Source organism: Cavia porcellus, unplaced genomic scaffold (assembly GCF_034190915.1).
Source record: "Cavia porcellus strain 051 isolate PalLab524CR breed Dunkin Hartley unplaced genomic scaffold, mCavPor4.1 scaffold_23, whole genome shotgun sequence".
Classification (NCBI taxonomy): Eukaryota; Metazoa; Chordata; class Mammalia; order Rodentia; family Caviidae; genus Cavia; species Cavia porcellus.
In genome coordinates this window covers 37,997,387-38,011,617 of record NW_026947506.1, presented here as the reverse complement: position 1 = coordinate 38,011,617, position 14,231 = coordinate 37,997,387, and the positions used below count along the sequence as shown (strand labels likewise).

The window sequence follows — 14,231 nt, the reverse complement described above, 5'->3', positions numbered from 1 at the left end:
GACGGGCGGGGAGCTGTGCATTGACTTGCGGTGAGTGAGAGAAACTGGGACTCTTCCACAGTTTAGGAGCCTCCAACAGAGGACATTCTGGGACTGCGCAGACTTGTGGGAACAGGGTACTGCAGTGACTTCAGCCACATATCCCCCTCTCAAGCGGGATTGGTGAGCAGTACCTAGCCTATGAGACGCTGCTGGTTGAGACCCAGTAGGCTAGCACAACCCAGGTCCCAGTGCCTGAAAGTGACCTGGAGGAGCGGGCCCCACATACCTGCCTGGTCTGCAAATTCTGGTGTGCTGCGGTGGGCGGGAACACCTAGCCAGTGCAATTCAATCAGACTTTGGCTGACAGGGAAGGAAGCTGGGCCTCCTATACATGCTTGCATATATAAGGAACAAAGAATATGGGAAGAGGGAGCAACAAGAAAGGGTCCTCAGCCCCTAACCCTGAGAAAGAGGCAATAGCAGACACAGCACCAAGAGATATAAAGCGCTATCTCCAGAGCCTCATAGACAAGTTCAGGAATGAAGTTATTAATGATCTGAAGCTATACATAAGCAGAATAGTTAGAGGAATACTAAGCACCACCCAAGAAAAAACAGATGGTAGAAAGGAAGAACAGAAAAAGGGGAGAATTGTTTGATGGAGAAAATAGAGAAAGCATAGAATATGTGAAGCAGGTTCAAAGAGATTACCAGGAAACTAAAAACTCTATCAAAAACTGACATAACAGCTTGAAAGAAACTAAGGATAGATTATCTGAACTGGAGGGCAGATTTGTAATATGGGAGCATGAAATGAAAAACTTCTTAAAAATAACAAAGAAACAAACAGCAATAATACAAAGACTAGAAGATGATAAGAGGATCCATAACTTAAGAATTAAGCACATAAAAGAAGAAGTAGGGACACAAACAAATGAACTACAAAAGCTACTCACAGAAATAATCTAGGAGAATTTTCCTAATTTAGCAAAAGGTAAAGATACTCAGTTGTATGAAGCATACAGGACCCCAGCCACCTACAACCCAAACAGAGCAATGCCCAGGCATATATAATTAAAATTCCAGAAATACAATACAAGAACAGAATATTAAAAGCCTTCAGAGACAAGAAACAGATCACTTACAAGGGAGCACCCATCAGAATTACAGCAGATTTCTCTGCACAAACCATCAAATCACAAAGAGCATGGGGGGAAATAATTCAAGCTTTGAAAGATAATAATCTCCAGCCAAGATTGATATATCCTGCACAACTATCCCTCGAAATTGATGGAAAAACAAGGTGTTTCCAGGATAAAGAGGAACTAGGGGAATATGCAACCACCAATTCAACTCTACAGAGAATACTGCAGGATATTCTAAAAAGGAAAAATATGAAGAATCCAGAAATAGTGGCAAAGAGGCCACAATGAATGGAGCAGAAAGCAAAATGAAGAAGACAAACTGACAACTAATGACAGAAAAAGAGCTCAACAGAAATGAGGCAGAGAAGATTGGATGATAGGAACAGCTATTTTGGAGAAAATGACATCTTAATAGGTAATACTGATTTAGTATCATCTTGTTTTGAAGTCTCATCAAGCTTTTGTTCTTCTGTCTCCACTGGTCTAAACAGGTTGTATCTTATTGGATTTTATTATGTATGATAGTATAAGCAAAAACTTATAGACGAGGTGATTATACAGAAACCATTGTTCATTTTCTGTTAATTGATTCTAAATACCCTGTGATACTGTCATTCTCTTAAATGGTTTTACATTGTTTTGATATATTTGATGCTACAGTATACGAAGCTATACTCAAAAGATTTCAAGGAAAGAGACAATATGGTAACTACTTTTATGTTGGGATTATCTTGTGGTGAACCACTATTTTGCTTAAATGGTTATGTTTTCATCTGCGCTGTTTTGCAGTTTGCCCTCTTTTATCTCAATCTCCATTTTATTATTTACTTTTTTATTTTTATCCTTTTAATTAAGGGAAAAATAAATAAAAAATAGCAGGATATATTATAGTATATCCACTTTGACTTTCCATTATCTTGATTTAAAGCCTTGATTGCTCTCACCATCCTGTTTGGACTGATCTTCCTCTATTCTGTTTTGCTTGATAGTACCAGGTTCAAAAGTTTAGGCAACAGCTGTGAAGATAGTGGGATTCATTATGACGCCCATTCTGGTTGACTACTATCTACTTTTGAAGACCTATAATGTCTCCAATGTTTTGTTCTTTGCTGTTTTGTTCAATTTTATTATAACTGATGATATAGGCAATTCTATTAGAGACAGCAGGAGGCATTATGGTAACCATTGTTCATCACCTTGTATTATGCTTCTACATTATCTATTATGTCCACCCTTTTGATTTGACTGACTCTGTTCTTTTATGTCACATTTGGTTCTACTCTCTTCCAAAAAAGTAATAGGGAACTGAGGGAGCTGAGGGAGCAACAAAACCCAAAATGTGTAATTGTCATTGTACAAAAGAGAGGAAAAGAAAGTGTTCTAAATGATATAACTGCATGTATGTTTAAGTGTATAAGATAGATAATGATATCACTGAGTTTTGTTGGATCACTGAACAGAACTGTTTGCAGTCTCACTGTTGGAATGTCCACTTTATAAGCTTTAATTTTGTAACTTGAACAATTATTTCTAAGATGACAATATGTAATCCATTAACTAGTGATTTCCTACTATTTATTTTTTCTGTAAATCTGTATAACTTGTACCCTTTCTCTGCTATTTTCTTTTTCTCCTTAAATAAAATTTTTTAAAAAGTTATCATAGTGTCTCTTTCCTTAAAATATTTGAGCATAATTGTATACTATAGCATCAAACATATCAAGACAGTGTAAATCCATTCCAAAAAATGAAAGTATTACAGGGTATTTTGAGACAAAGTTTCACTATGCAGATCAAGTTAGCCTTTAGCCCACTTTGGGGCCAGGCTATTCTCAAATTATCGGTGATCCTCCTGCCTCAGCCTCCTGAGTGCTGATGTTACAGTTATGTACTACCATTCCCAGCTAGGACAGTTACTTAACATCAACCTCACCTTCCCAGCTGGGATCAATGATCATGAAACTGCAACTTAATAAGTTAAGTGGCCAATTCAAACAACCCCAGATATAACCAGCTGGCCAGTGATCCTAGCTACAAGAACCACAAACTTGTATCCCACCTGGGATTAGGTCTGAAAGCAGCTCTGGCACCACAATATGGCCTACAACCATCCAAACTCACTGAGGGATATAACTAGAAGACATCTTGAAAGGTGTCCTGTTATTAGAGACTAACTCTCCCTGAAGATTGGAAGGCTCAGAGTGATCACAATTGGGTCTTCCAGGAAATGAGGGGCTCCTGCTGTTTGGGAAAAGGCCATATGGGACAGTTTTGGCTGAGGGGAGGAGTATGGAACAGAATCTCAGTTGGAAGTGTCAGCAGATCATGAGCTACAAAGAATACGAGAGTAGAGAGAAACAGAATAATGTTTGAAGACACTGTGCTACTGAAGAAGATGTCTAGAATGCTCAGTCCTCTTAGCAACTTCTCCAGCACAGAATTTAGTGGTCTAATTGTTCACCTCAACCTACCCTCTCAGAGATAGCTGCATGTAAGCTTGAGCATTTACCACATGTTATGGGAGACTGCCAAGTTGCACTCTCTAAAGAAACATGATCTGTCTCTGACATTTCCTTCAACTCTATTCATTGAGACAGGAAGAGTTAGATATATTGAAACAGCTGTTCCATTAATTAGCTAAAAGAATGTTACCAAGTTTAGCTGATGCACCAATGGTCTCATTAATAGCCAAGCAACAACAAGCAAGAGACAATACCCTGCATGTTGACAGCTGAAGTGGAGGCTTGAGCAGGAACTTGTGAGAGTCCACAGATAAGACAAAAACTAACATCTTAGCTAAGGCCAGAGAACTTGGAAAAAAATTGCTAATTGGAGGCCTTTGTGCCTGACACAAAGTTGCTTGCATTAGAGGCACGCCTGCAAAGTTTCTTTTTCCTATTACTCTGCCACTGCCCCCACTCACATCCCTAATTGATAACAATAAAAGTCATGAGTTTTGGACATGAGGTCTTCTGTTCCAGAGGGAAATTTGGTCATCACAGAGCTCTCCAACTACAGAGCTTTCTCTTTGTCTTTTATTTTTGTCCATGTGCCATATTGCTGAGTGAGTTAGACTGATACCTTCCATGGGGGTTTAAGTAACACTCTACAGAGTCATGTGGTTGAAGATAAGCCTGTCCAGGACAGCCCATAGATATTAAAGTAAAGGTGCTAAAAACTGTATGCTGAATATAAACATAAACACCCCATCTCCCTCACAACACCAGAGGATACACACTAAGTCCCTGCAGGCCTGACTGGACCATGTCAAGGAACCTCCACTCCATCCCAAGACCCAAAGGTGTGTGAGGTGATTCCCTGTGCATAGGGAAGCTTTGGAACATCATACAAAACCTTGAAATATAGGACAATAACAAAACAAAAGAGTAAAATGCAATCTCAAACCTCCAGTGCATCCCAAGCAAGCCTAGGAGACATGAACACAGAAGAAAATATGAACCATACACCTAAAATTCCTGAAATGCAAACAACTGAAGTAAAGAAACAACACCAAGAAGCTGTAAAGGAACTCAGATCAAAAATAATCTCCTAGACAAAAGAAGAAATGATATAGGTAATTAAAGAAATGCTGAACATAGCTAAAGAAGACATAGTTTAAAAATTAGAGGAACAGTGCAAAAGATAGAAACCCTGAATGAACAATATGAGAAACAAATACAATGCATGAAGCAGATTCTAAGAGATATACAGAAAGTCAAAAATTCCATCAAAAATGGGAAAAATTGCCTCAATGAAAGACAGGGTTTCAAACCTGAAAGTAAAGATTACATCTAGAAAACAGGAAAGGAAACACCTTTTTAAAATAACAAGGAATCAGGAAATAACAGTTCAACAGCAGCAAGATGATGCATACAAAAACAACATAAGTTTGACAGGGATGAATGAAAAAGGTGACAACACAAATTGTATCAAGAGACAGAAGTAAGAGCTGAACACTTCCCAAACATGAGAATGGAAACTGGCATACAAATCAGTGAAGCATATAGAATTCCAAAGAGACATAACCAAAGAAAACTAATAATCAACATCTCAGAATTCCAACATAAGAAGACAATATAAAAGCCAATAGCGAGAAGAAACAGATCACTACAAAGGAAAGCCTATCAGAATCACAGCAGACATTTTAACACAAACAGTGAAGTCAAGAAAAGCATAGAATGAAGTAATACAGATCATAAAGGAAAAAAACTACAAATTCAGACTGATGCACCCAGAAAAACTGTTCTTCAAAATGGATGGAGAAATAAGATACTTTCATGACAAAGAACAGGTGAAGAACTTCATGACCACCAAACCAACCCTGAAAAGAATATTGAAAGACATACTAAATAAACATAGGGAAAAAAAACCACTAAACAAAGAAAACAAACAGAGTGGAAAGGCAAGGAATCAACAGTAGAAAGATAACATGTCAAAAGTAAACCAATATATATCAGTTATTACTATTAATGTAAATGACCTCAATTCACCCATTAAAAGAAACATACTGGCTGAATGGATCAGGAAACAACATCCAACCATTGCTGTATACAAAAAAACATCTAACACAAAAGGAAACACATAGACTGAAATTGAAAGGATGGAAAATAATACTTCCATGGAACAGGAATCAAAAAAGAGGTACCTATTCGGTTTGAAGACAATGTAAACTTCATATCAAGAATAATCAAAGAGATAAAGAAGGTCACTTCATACTACTTAGGAGAAACTTCAAGAGGAAGAGATAACAATCTTAAATATATAGGCACAAGGGAGGAGCAAAGATGGTGGATAGATAACAACTGGCTAGAGGGGCTACACGGGGCTACAGAGGTTCCCTGAAATAGTCAACTTAGAATTCAACATAATACAGAGTGGGAAGCCACAAACAGAAGGAGAAAAATTCTCTCATCCCAAGAAGAAATTAAGGTCAAAAGAACCAACCAAACACAGTCTCAGTGCTATTATTGGAATAGCTAAAGGTTCAGTGTTCCTGTCACAGCAGGCAACTTGCCAAGCCACTGAGGTCCCACTGCTTCAACTCATTGAAAGCACAGTTACATTGAGTTTGGGAGTCAGTGAGCCAAATGGAGAGCTGAGTTGGCATGGTACTGCATCGACCTGTGGTGAGTGATGGAGTGGAACCATTCCACAGAAAGGGGGGCTCCAGCGGATGAAACTCTGGGACTGGGCAGGACTGGCAATTACAAAGGGAAGCAATGACTTCAATCAGTTGTTCCCTTCCCAAATGTGATTAGTGGAGTGAGCTAGGCCTGGATCATGTGATCTGGCAGAAACCCAATAGGCTATCCAAAATCAAGTCCCTAAAGTGGTGGTACACACTAGCCACACGAAGTGGAAAGTGAAGCCTCAAAACTTTGACTGACTCAGAGGGGAGGTGGTGCAAAGTAATATAGTGCAGGCCACATCAGCTTGACTGATCTGGAGGGGAGGGGCCAGTATAGGCTGCTCCTGTCTGCAACTCACTAGCACATGGCAGTGGGAAAGATCATCTAGCCAGCGTGCTTCAGAAGAATTGTAACCAACAAAGAAAGAAACTGGGGCCTCCTGGAAGAAGCAAAAAAGAAGAGGAAGCAACAAAACAAAGTCCCCAGGTCCTAACCCTGAGAACACTGACCCAGGACAGATAAATACAAAGGAGAATGAGAACAGCAAACATGCAATATCAGACATGGTGCCAGTGGACATAAAGAGATATCTTTGAGACCTCATAGACGAGTTCAAGAGTGAAATATGTAGCCAAGTAAAGCAAGATATAAGATGATTAATAAAAGAGATAATAATTACCCCTCAAGGAGACACATATGGAAGAAGGGAGGAACTCAAACAAAGGAGAGAACCATTTGATGAAGGATATAAAGAAAATATAGAATACATGAAGCACATTTAAAGAGATTACCAGGAAATTAAATATCCTAAGGAAAGATGGCAAATCAGCTTGAAAGAAACTAAGGACAGATTATACAAAATGTAGGACAGTTTTGCAATGTGGAATTATGAAAGGCAAAACTTTTTAAAAATAACAAGGAATCGACAGTAAAAATACAAAGGCTAGAAGATGACAATAGGATCTACAGCTTGAGATTATAGAATGTGAATGAAGAAGCAGGGCTACAAACAAAGGAATTACAAATGTTATTCACAGAAATAATTAAGGAAAACTTCCCAAACATAGGAAAAGGAAATGATATTCTGATACATGAGGCATACAGAACTCCAGCCCCCTACAAGCAAAACAGAACTACACCCAGGCATATAATAATCAAGATGCCAGAAATTCAATATAAGAACAGAATATTAAAAGCTTTTAGTGACAAGAAACAGATCACCTATAAAGGAAAGCCCATCAGAATAATGGCAGACTTCTCAACATGAACCATCAAGTCAAAAAGAGCCTGGAGTGTAAGCTGGGAATGGTAGCTCATGCCTGTAATCCCAGCATTTGGAAGGCTGAGGTGGGAGGATTGTTGTGCGTTTGAGACCAGCCTGGGCTACAAAGTGAGTTCAAGGCCAGCCTGAACTGCATAGTGAGACCCCGTCTCAAAAAAAGACCAAAAAAAAGAACCTGGAGTGAAATATTCCAACCCCTGAAAGAAAATAACCTCCAGCCAGATTGATATACCCTGCTAAACTGTCTCTACAAATTAATGGAGAAACAAGATGCTTCCAAGACAAAGAGGAACTTGGGAAATTTGCAACTACCAATACAACTCTACAGAGAATACTCTAGGGCATTCTAGAGGAGAGAAAATTACTAGGATTCCAGGAACAGTGGCAGAGAGTCCTCAATGAATGGAGCAGAAAACAGAATGAAGAAGATAAGCAGACTGCTGATGGCAAAAAAAGAGCGTAACAGAAATGAGGCAGAGAAGATTTGATTCAAAACTGATATGATTGATAGCATCAAGTCTGAGAGTATAGGCAACTACACTGAAGATGACAAAACTCTACAATACACCATCTTAATACATATTAAGACTCATGCCTGTGTAGATTAGACAAGGTTGTTAGATTTCTTGGATCTTGACTATTATATGTCTGGGTGTAGATTTATTTTGTTGATAGCTTTCTGGGTTAATATATGCCTCATTTATCTGGATATCAGTTTTTCCCATGCTTGTCATATTTTCTGCCATTACTTCTGCAAATAGCTTTTAATGTCACTTATATTGACTCCTGTGTTTTCTTTGACCCCTATCAGTATTATCCTGTTTGCTTTGCATCATCTTGGAACTATTCATTTAATGGCCTCTTGTTATTCTAAAGAGATTTTTCCATTTGTGATTGCTGTTAGTGATTGTGTGTTCATGGTCTGACAGTCTGTCTTCTGTTCCTTAAAGCAGTTTTATCAGTCAATGGAATTTTAAATTTCCTGGATATTACTTCTGAATTTGTTTCATGCATTCTCTTCTTTTCCTGCATTGTTCATTCAAGATTTTCATCATTTTCCCATGTTCCTGTCCTTTTTTCATCTATGACTTCTCTGCCTATGCTGAGAAATTTCTTTAAAAGATGCTCATTTCTTTTTTGCCTGGGAGACTATTTCTGATCTGATTGCCTCTATATCCTCATGAATTTGGTTGTTTACTTAACTGGCTATCTTTTCAGAAATTCCAGGCGTGTGACTTCCAGTGTCCTCTATTTCCATGTCTCATGTATTTATTCTGGATGTCCTGAGTATTTGAGACTGTATTGTGCTTTTTCATTTTGTCATTTTCACCTCTTGGTTAAAATTTTGGTGCTTTGAATACCACTAGTCTCAACTGTCTGTCATGTGTCTCTTAAGATCCTACTGAGTGGCTGATGTCTACCCAATTTCTGGGTCCTACAGTGTACAACAGGGACCAGTCACTTGAATTCATCCTGAAGGCCAGTTATATGAGTCCAATATTTTTCTTAGGCTGACTAGCCTCGGCTTATTTATGTAAACCAAACTTCAGTGCATATTCTTACTGTAACTTCATGCAGTTCCAGGCCACCAGACCCACCTGTGTATAGTGTATGCCCCATCCAAGATGTTATTGTGTTACTGGGTGTCTTAGTTACTTTTTACTCATTGCTGAGACAAAATACCTGATGCCCAAGTTGGGAAAGGAAGGGTTTGTTTCTTACGGTTTTTGGAGGTTTCAGTCCACACTCAGCTGGCTCCAAGACAGGCGGGCATGGCTGGACCGCAATTCCTGGTGGCTTCAAACAGCAAGCAGAACCAGCAAAGAGCAAGACACACCTCCTTCTGCCATTACATCACATCCTGGCTCCACCCCTTTGTGGGTGGATCACTGACACCATCAATCCAAGCACTAGACAATAAATGAATAACAAATGCACAATTCAAAATCATGAGGCCTGGGGGCCACAGACATAAACCATGACACTGGGTTTCTTATAGTCCAAGTTTAGTTTCTCCAGGTGGATGAAATCCTTGCTGTCACTCTAACTGGCCCAGCCAGTATTCTTTGTACAGAAGGGCTCACCTGGACTTTCACTGGCTTATCAAAGTTCTCCAGTGGGGGAGGGTTTGTAGAGGCCCCTGTGTACCCACTGAGGTGCTTTTTGGGGGGAGACACACCATGTTATTGCTGGCCCACTAAGATACTGCAGGTAGTGGAAGGGATTGCTGATGCTCACATTGGCTTCTGAGGTTGCCTGGACGGGGTGGGGGGGTGGTATCAGTGTCTGAAGCTCTCGTCAGTTGCTAACATCCTCCAGTAGTAGAGAAGGAAGTATTCTGGGAGAAGGAAGTATTCTGAGGTATTCTGGGAGTTGCAGAAGGGCAGCTGACAACCCTGTCAGCTGCTGAGGTCTTCCAGGTGTGGGGAATGTGCAGCCAAAGATCCCCTGGCCTACTGCAGTCTTACAGGGTGGGGGAGGGTTGACCAAGGGTACCTTCAGCTACTGAGATCTTCCAGGAGAGGAGAAGAGGTGGCAAGGATCCCATTGGCTGCTGAGTTTGTCCAGCTGTAGGGGAGAAAGGGCCCAGGCTTGCCTGTTGAGGTCTTCTGAGTTTGGGGGATATGAGGTCAAGGTTTTTTCTGCTGTTGAGGTTGTTGGATTGTGGAGGATGCCTTGCTGAGGCTCTCCTCAGCTTCTGAGGTTTTATGGATGCAGGAGAAATATGGCCAAGGATTCCTTTGTCTAAATTTCTTATAGAATTGAGCTGTGAATACATCAGAGCCTGGGTTTTTCTTTGTTGGTAAGATTTTAATTATATTTTCAAGTTCAATAATTGATACTGGGTTATTAAAAAATTTTGTATCTTCAAGGCCCATCTTTGGCAATTCATGCATTTCTAGGAATCTGTTCATTTCCTCTGTGTTTTCCAACCTATTCAAGTAATGAGTTTTGAGGTAGGTATTGATTATCTTCTGAATTTTTACAGGAAATGTAGTAGTTTCACTCTGTTCATTTCTCACTTCAAGAATTTGAGTTTTTTGTATCCTTTTCTTGATAATGTTGCCTAGGGGTTTATTAATTTTGTTAATTACTTCAAAAAACCTATACTCCAATTGATTAATTCTTTGTATAGTTTTCTTAGTCTCAATTGCATTAATTTCTGCTCTGATGTTTAGAGTTTCTTCCATTCTGTGAGCTTTGGTCTTGCTTTTCTGTTTCTAGAAGCTTGAAGTGCAGCTTTTGGTTGTCTATTAGTTCTCATTCTGTTTTCCTGATGTGAGAATTCATTGCTGTTATCACCCTTTTAGGACCACTTTTGTTACATCACACATGTTGAATCTGCATTTTCATGGAACTTTAGATATTATTTACTTTATTCCTTAATTTTATCTGTGACCCATTGGTTTTTTAGGAGGGTGTTATTGAATTTCCATGTGTTTATGTGGATTTTACAGTTTCTTTTGCCATTAATTTCCAATTTCAGGGCAATATGGTTCGATAATATGCATGGGATAATTTCAATTCATTTGAATTTACTTAAACATCTTTTATAGGATAATACGTAGTCTATTTTAGAGACTTCCCTTGTGCAGCTGAGAAGAATATGTATTCTGATGTTGTTGGGTAGTACTCACTGTAAAGATCTAGTAAGTCCATTTGTTCACAGTTTTGATTGAGTTCTGTTTTTTCTTTGCTAATTTTTTGTCTAGCTGACCTATTTCTTTGTGACAATGGGGTCTTCAGTTCCCCCATTCTAGAATTGTGTTATTGCACATTTGGTATTTCATGCCTATTAGTATTTGTCTTATATAGTTGGGTGTTCCTGTATTTGGTACATATATATTTATGATTATTATCTATTTCTCTTGAATTTTTCCCCATTGTTCTAATCATTTTTTGTTTGAAGTTCACACTATCTACAAACAGAGAATCTAACCCTGTAGCATGGAATATTGTTCTTGTCACATGGAATATCATTATTCACTCTTTGACTTTCACTCTAAGTTTCTTTTTGAGTTAGGTGTGTTTCTTGTACATGGATCTTATTTCTTCATGCATTCAGCCAATCTAGTTCTTTTAATTTATGAATTGAGGCCATTTAGATTGTTGGTTCTAATGGATATGTACTGGCTTAACTTTGTCATGTTATTTCTCTGTTGATGGTTCCCTGCTTCCCCCCACCCCACTTATTCAATAGCTTGCCATGCCAGGTGGTTTCGTTTTGTTGCTGTTCTGGTAACTGTGATCATTTTTATTTTTATCTAGTATATTTTTCAGTATTTTTCCCCAAGTGTCTCTTGATTTTACTGTTCTTTTAAAAATAAAAAGGCATCTTTTACCACACAGGTTAGAACATGTTAGCTGATGAACGTGGACCACAGCTGACTACTCTGTCAAATTTCAGCTAGGCTTAGAAAAATGATTTTTTTGGTACTGGGGATTGAACTCATGACCTCACACTTGCCAGGCAGGTGTTTATGCTGCTGAGCTAAATCCCCAAGCCCCAAAATATTCTATTTTCAACTGAAGGCCTAACGCCACTGGTTCTTTCATAATAATAGCTAAGAAAAAAGTGAAAGCCATCAGGCTCCCATGGTCCTGAAATGCAGGGCTCTTCTTGCAGGTTTCTGAATGCAGACCAACAGGGCAGGACTGGCGAAATGAGTGGACAACGTGTGGGGAGAACTGGGGATGCTGTCCTTGTCTCTCTGTTTCAGGAACATGCTTTCAACAACAGCTGTTGTTTTCATTGCATTTGAAGGTCAGCAGCTGCAGGGTCCTGATGCAGATGTCACCCACATGCCAGAGAAGGGAACTTGGGGAAATTAAGGGTTGAGGCTTACCTCCCGAAAACAGGATTCCCCACTGATGCTGAATGACTTGAAAATGACCTGAAAACTCAAATGTACTTCTAAGTAACATCACAAGAAGCATATTAAAAAGTCAGAAGTGCCCTGGTACTGATAAAAAGGAAAAAGACAAAAAAAAAGTCAGAAGTGCACTATCAGTTTTTAAAAAGGCACATATGACTCCTTTTCATGGCTCCAAGATGTGATTTCTGTACATGTTAAAGTACTGAGAATCCTTTCTGGAAGGCAGCTTCAGACAAGAGACTAGGCTGATAAGATGGCTTCAGTCTCCCTCTAGAAGAGACTGGACACTAAAAGCACCCTTCAAGGATATCAGGGCTGTTGGATAGCCAGTGATGGACAGCTTTGTCATCCACACTTACCAGCTCCTAGAGCCCTACTTTAAAATGTCAGTCTCTGTGATGCACACACCATGGGGGACACAAAGAACTACCAGACAGCATCTCACAGGAACACCACCACAGCCGCAGCTGACAGCCTCTGTCAGCAGCATGGGTCACATAACACAAAGCAAACTATAGTGACTGCTGGCTCTTATTTCTCAAACTAATTTTCTTAAAAAGCCTAGTGTGAAGAGGGGAGGAAAGGTAAGGACCCTGGTCAGATAGGGCTTCAGCTTGTCTGGGTTCCTAAAGAAACAGCTTGACAACCCCGTGGGTAGACAGCAGTGGCAGCACTGGTGAGCATAGATGTGAGGGTAGCTTTCTGAATTCTGAATGTTCCCAACCCTTTGTCACCTAGAGGTATACCGCTGTCACTTGTCCTTCTATCACCACTGCCATCTCTATTCTTGTTCTTCCACCTTGCGGCTGAGCCATTCATCTGGTGTGGGGACAGATCATACACAAAGTTCTGGCAGGATGCAAATTTGGACTCCAGCACTCCAACTTTCCACAGCAGGTGACATACAATGCTGAGGACTGAAACCTCGGCCACATGCATGAGAGGATTGCCACTGTTGGTGACTAAATGCCCATGGGGTGTTTAAACCAGACCCAAGTCATTGATGAGTGATATAAGTGTACAGTACGGATCCCGTGGCCTGCAGATTTATGTCTGTGGGTTTGGCTTCCACTGTACTGGGTATGGGTGTTCTGGACTTCTCTTGCTTCTATTGTACAGCCAATTCCTGCATCAAATCTTTGGCTTCATCCTTTAGACACTGAACAGATTGTAGGAGATTCTGCTTCTCATCAAATTCACTTTCCAGGAATTCGTTTCTTTCAATGTCTTGATTCAAGTGCTGCTCAAAGTCTTCCAGAGACATGATCATGGCTTGTTTGGCTCTTTCCAAGCAACTGTTTGCTTTCTCCAGCTCCCTGATGTATTCAGCAGTTGATCTTTAATTGCTTTCATTTGTGTCAGGTCATCTTCCAAAGCTGAAATCTTTCTGTAGCCTTCAAAATGCTGCATTTCAAAGTTTTGCCTGACAGTTTCCAGCTCCATGAAAAGGCTATTACTCTCTGACATGAGGTCTTGGTTTCTGGTTTCCATTTGTAGCCTTTTGTATTTATTTCTTTATCTTACTTGGTATGTTTCCAGAAATTTCAAGTGTGTGACATCCAGTGTCCTCTATTTTGAAGTCTCCTCTAGATATTTCAAATGGGTTGGCATTTGAGATTGCATTTTACTTTTTGGTCTTCTTATTATCACCCCTTGGATTAATATTTTTGCCTTTTCTAATCTTCTTGACTTGATGGTGAATCATATATTTCTTAGGATCATGCTGTATGGCTGATCTTTACCCACTTACTTGGTCCTACAGTTTAAGGTACTTGGTCCTACAGTGTAAGGAAGAGGCCAGTGACATGAGTGTAAC

General features: G+C 39.6%; 1 pseudogene; it reads right to left on the bottom strand.

Moving 5' to 3' along the window:
* Window positions 1–13,041: 13,041 nt before the first annotated feature.
* LOC100736117 (nuclear distribution protein nudE homolog 1-like) lies at window positions 13,042–13,906 on the bottom strand (annotated as a pseudogene).
* Between the last annotated feature and the right edge of the window lie 325 nt (window positions 13,907–14,231).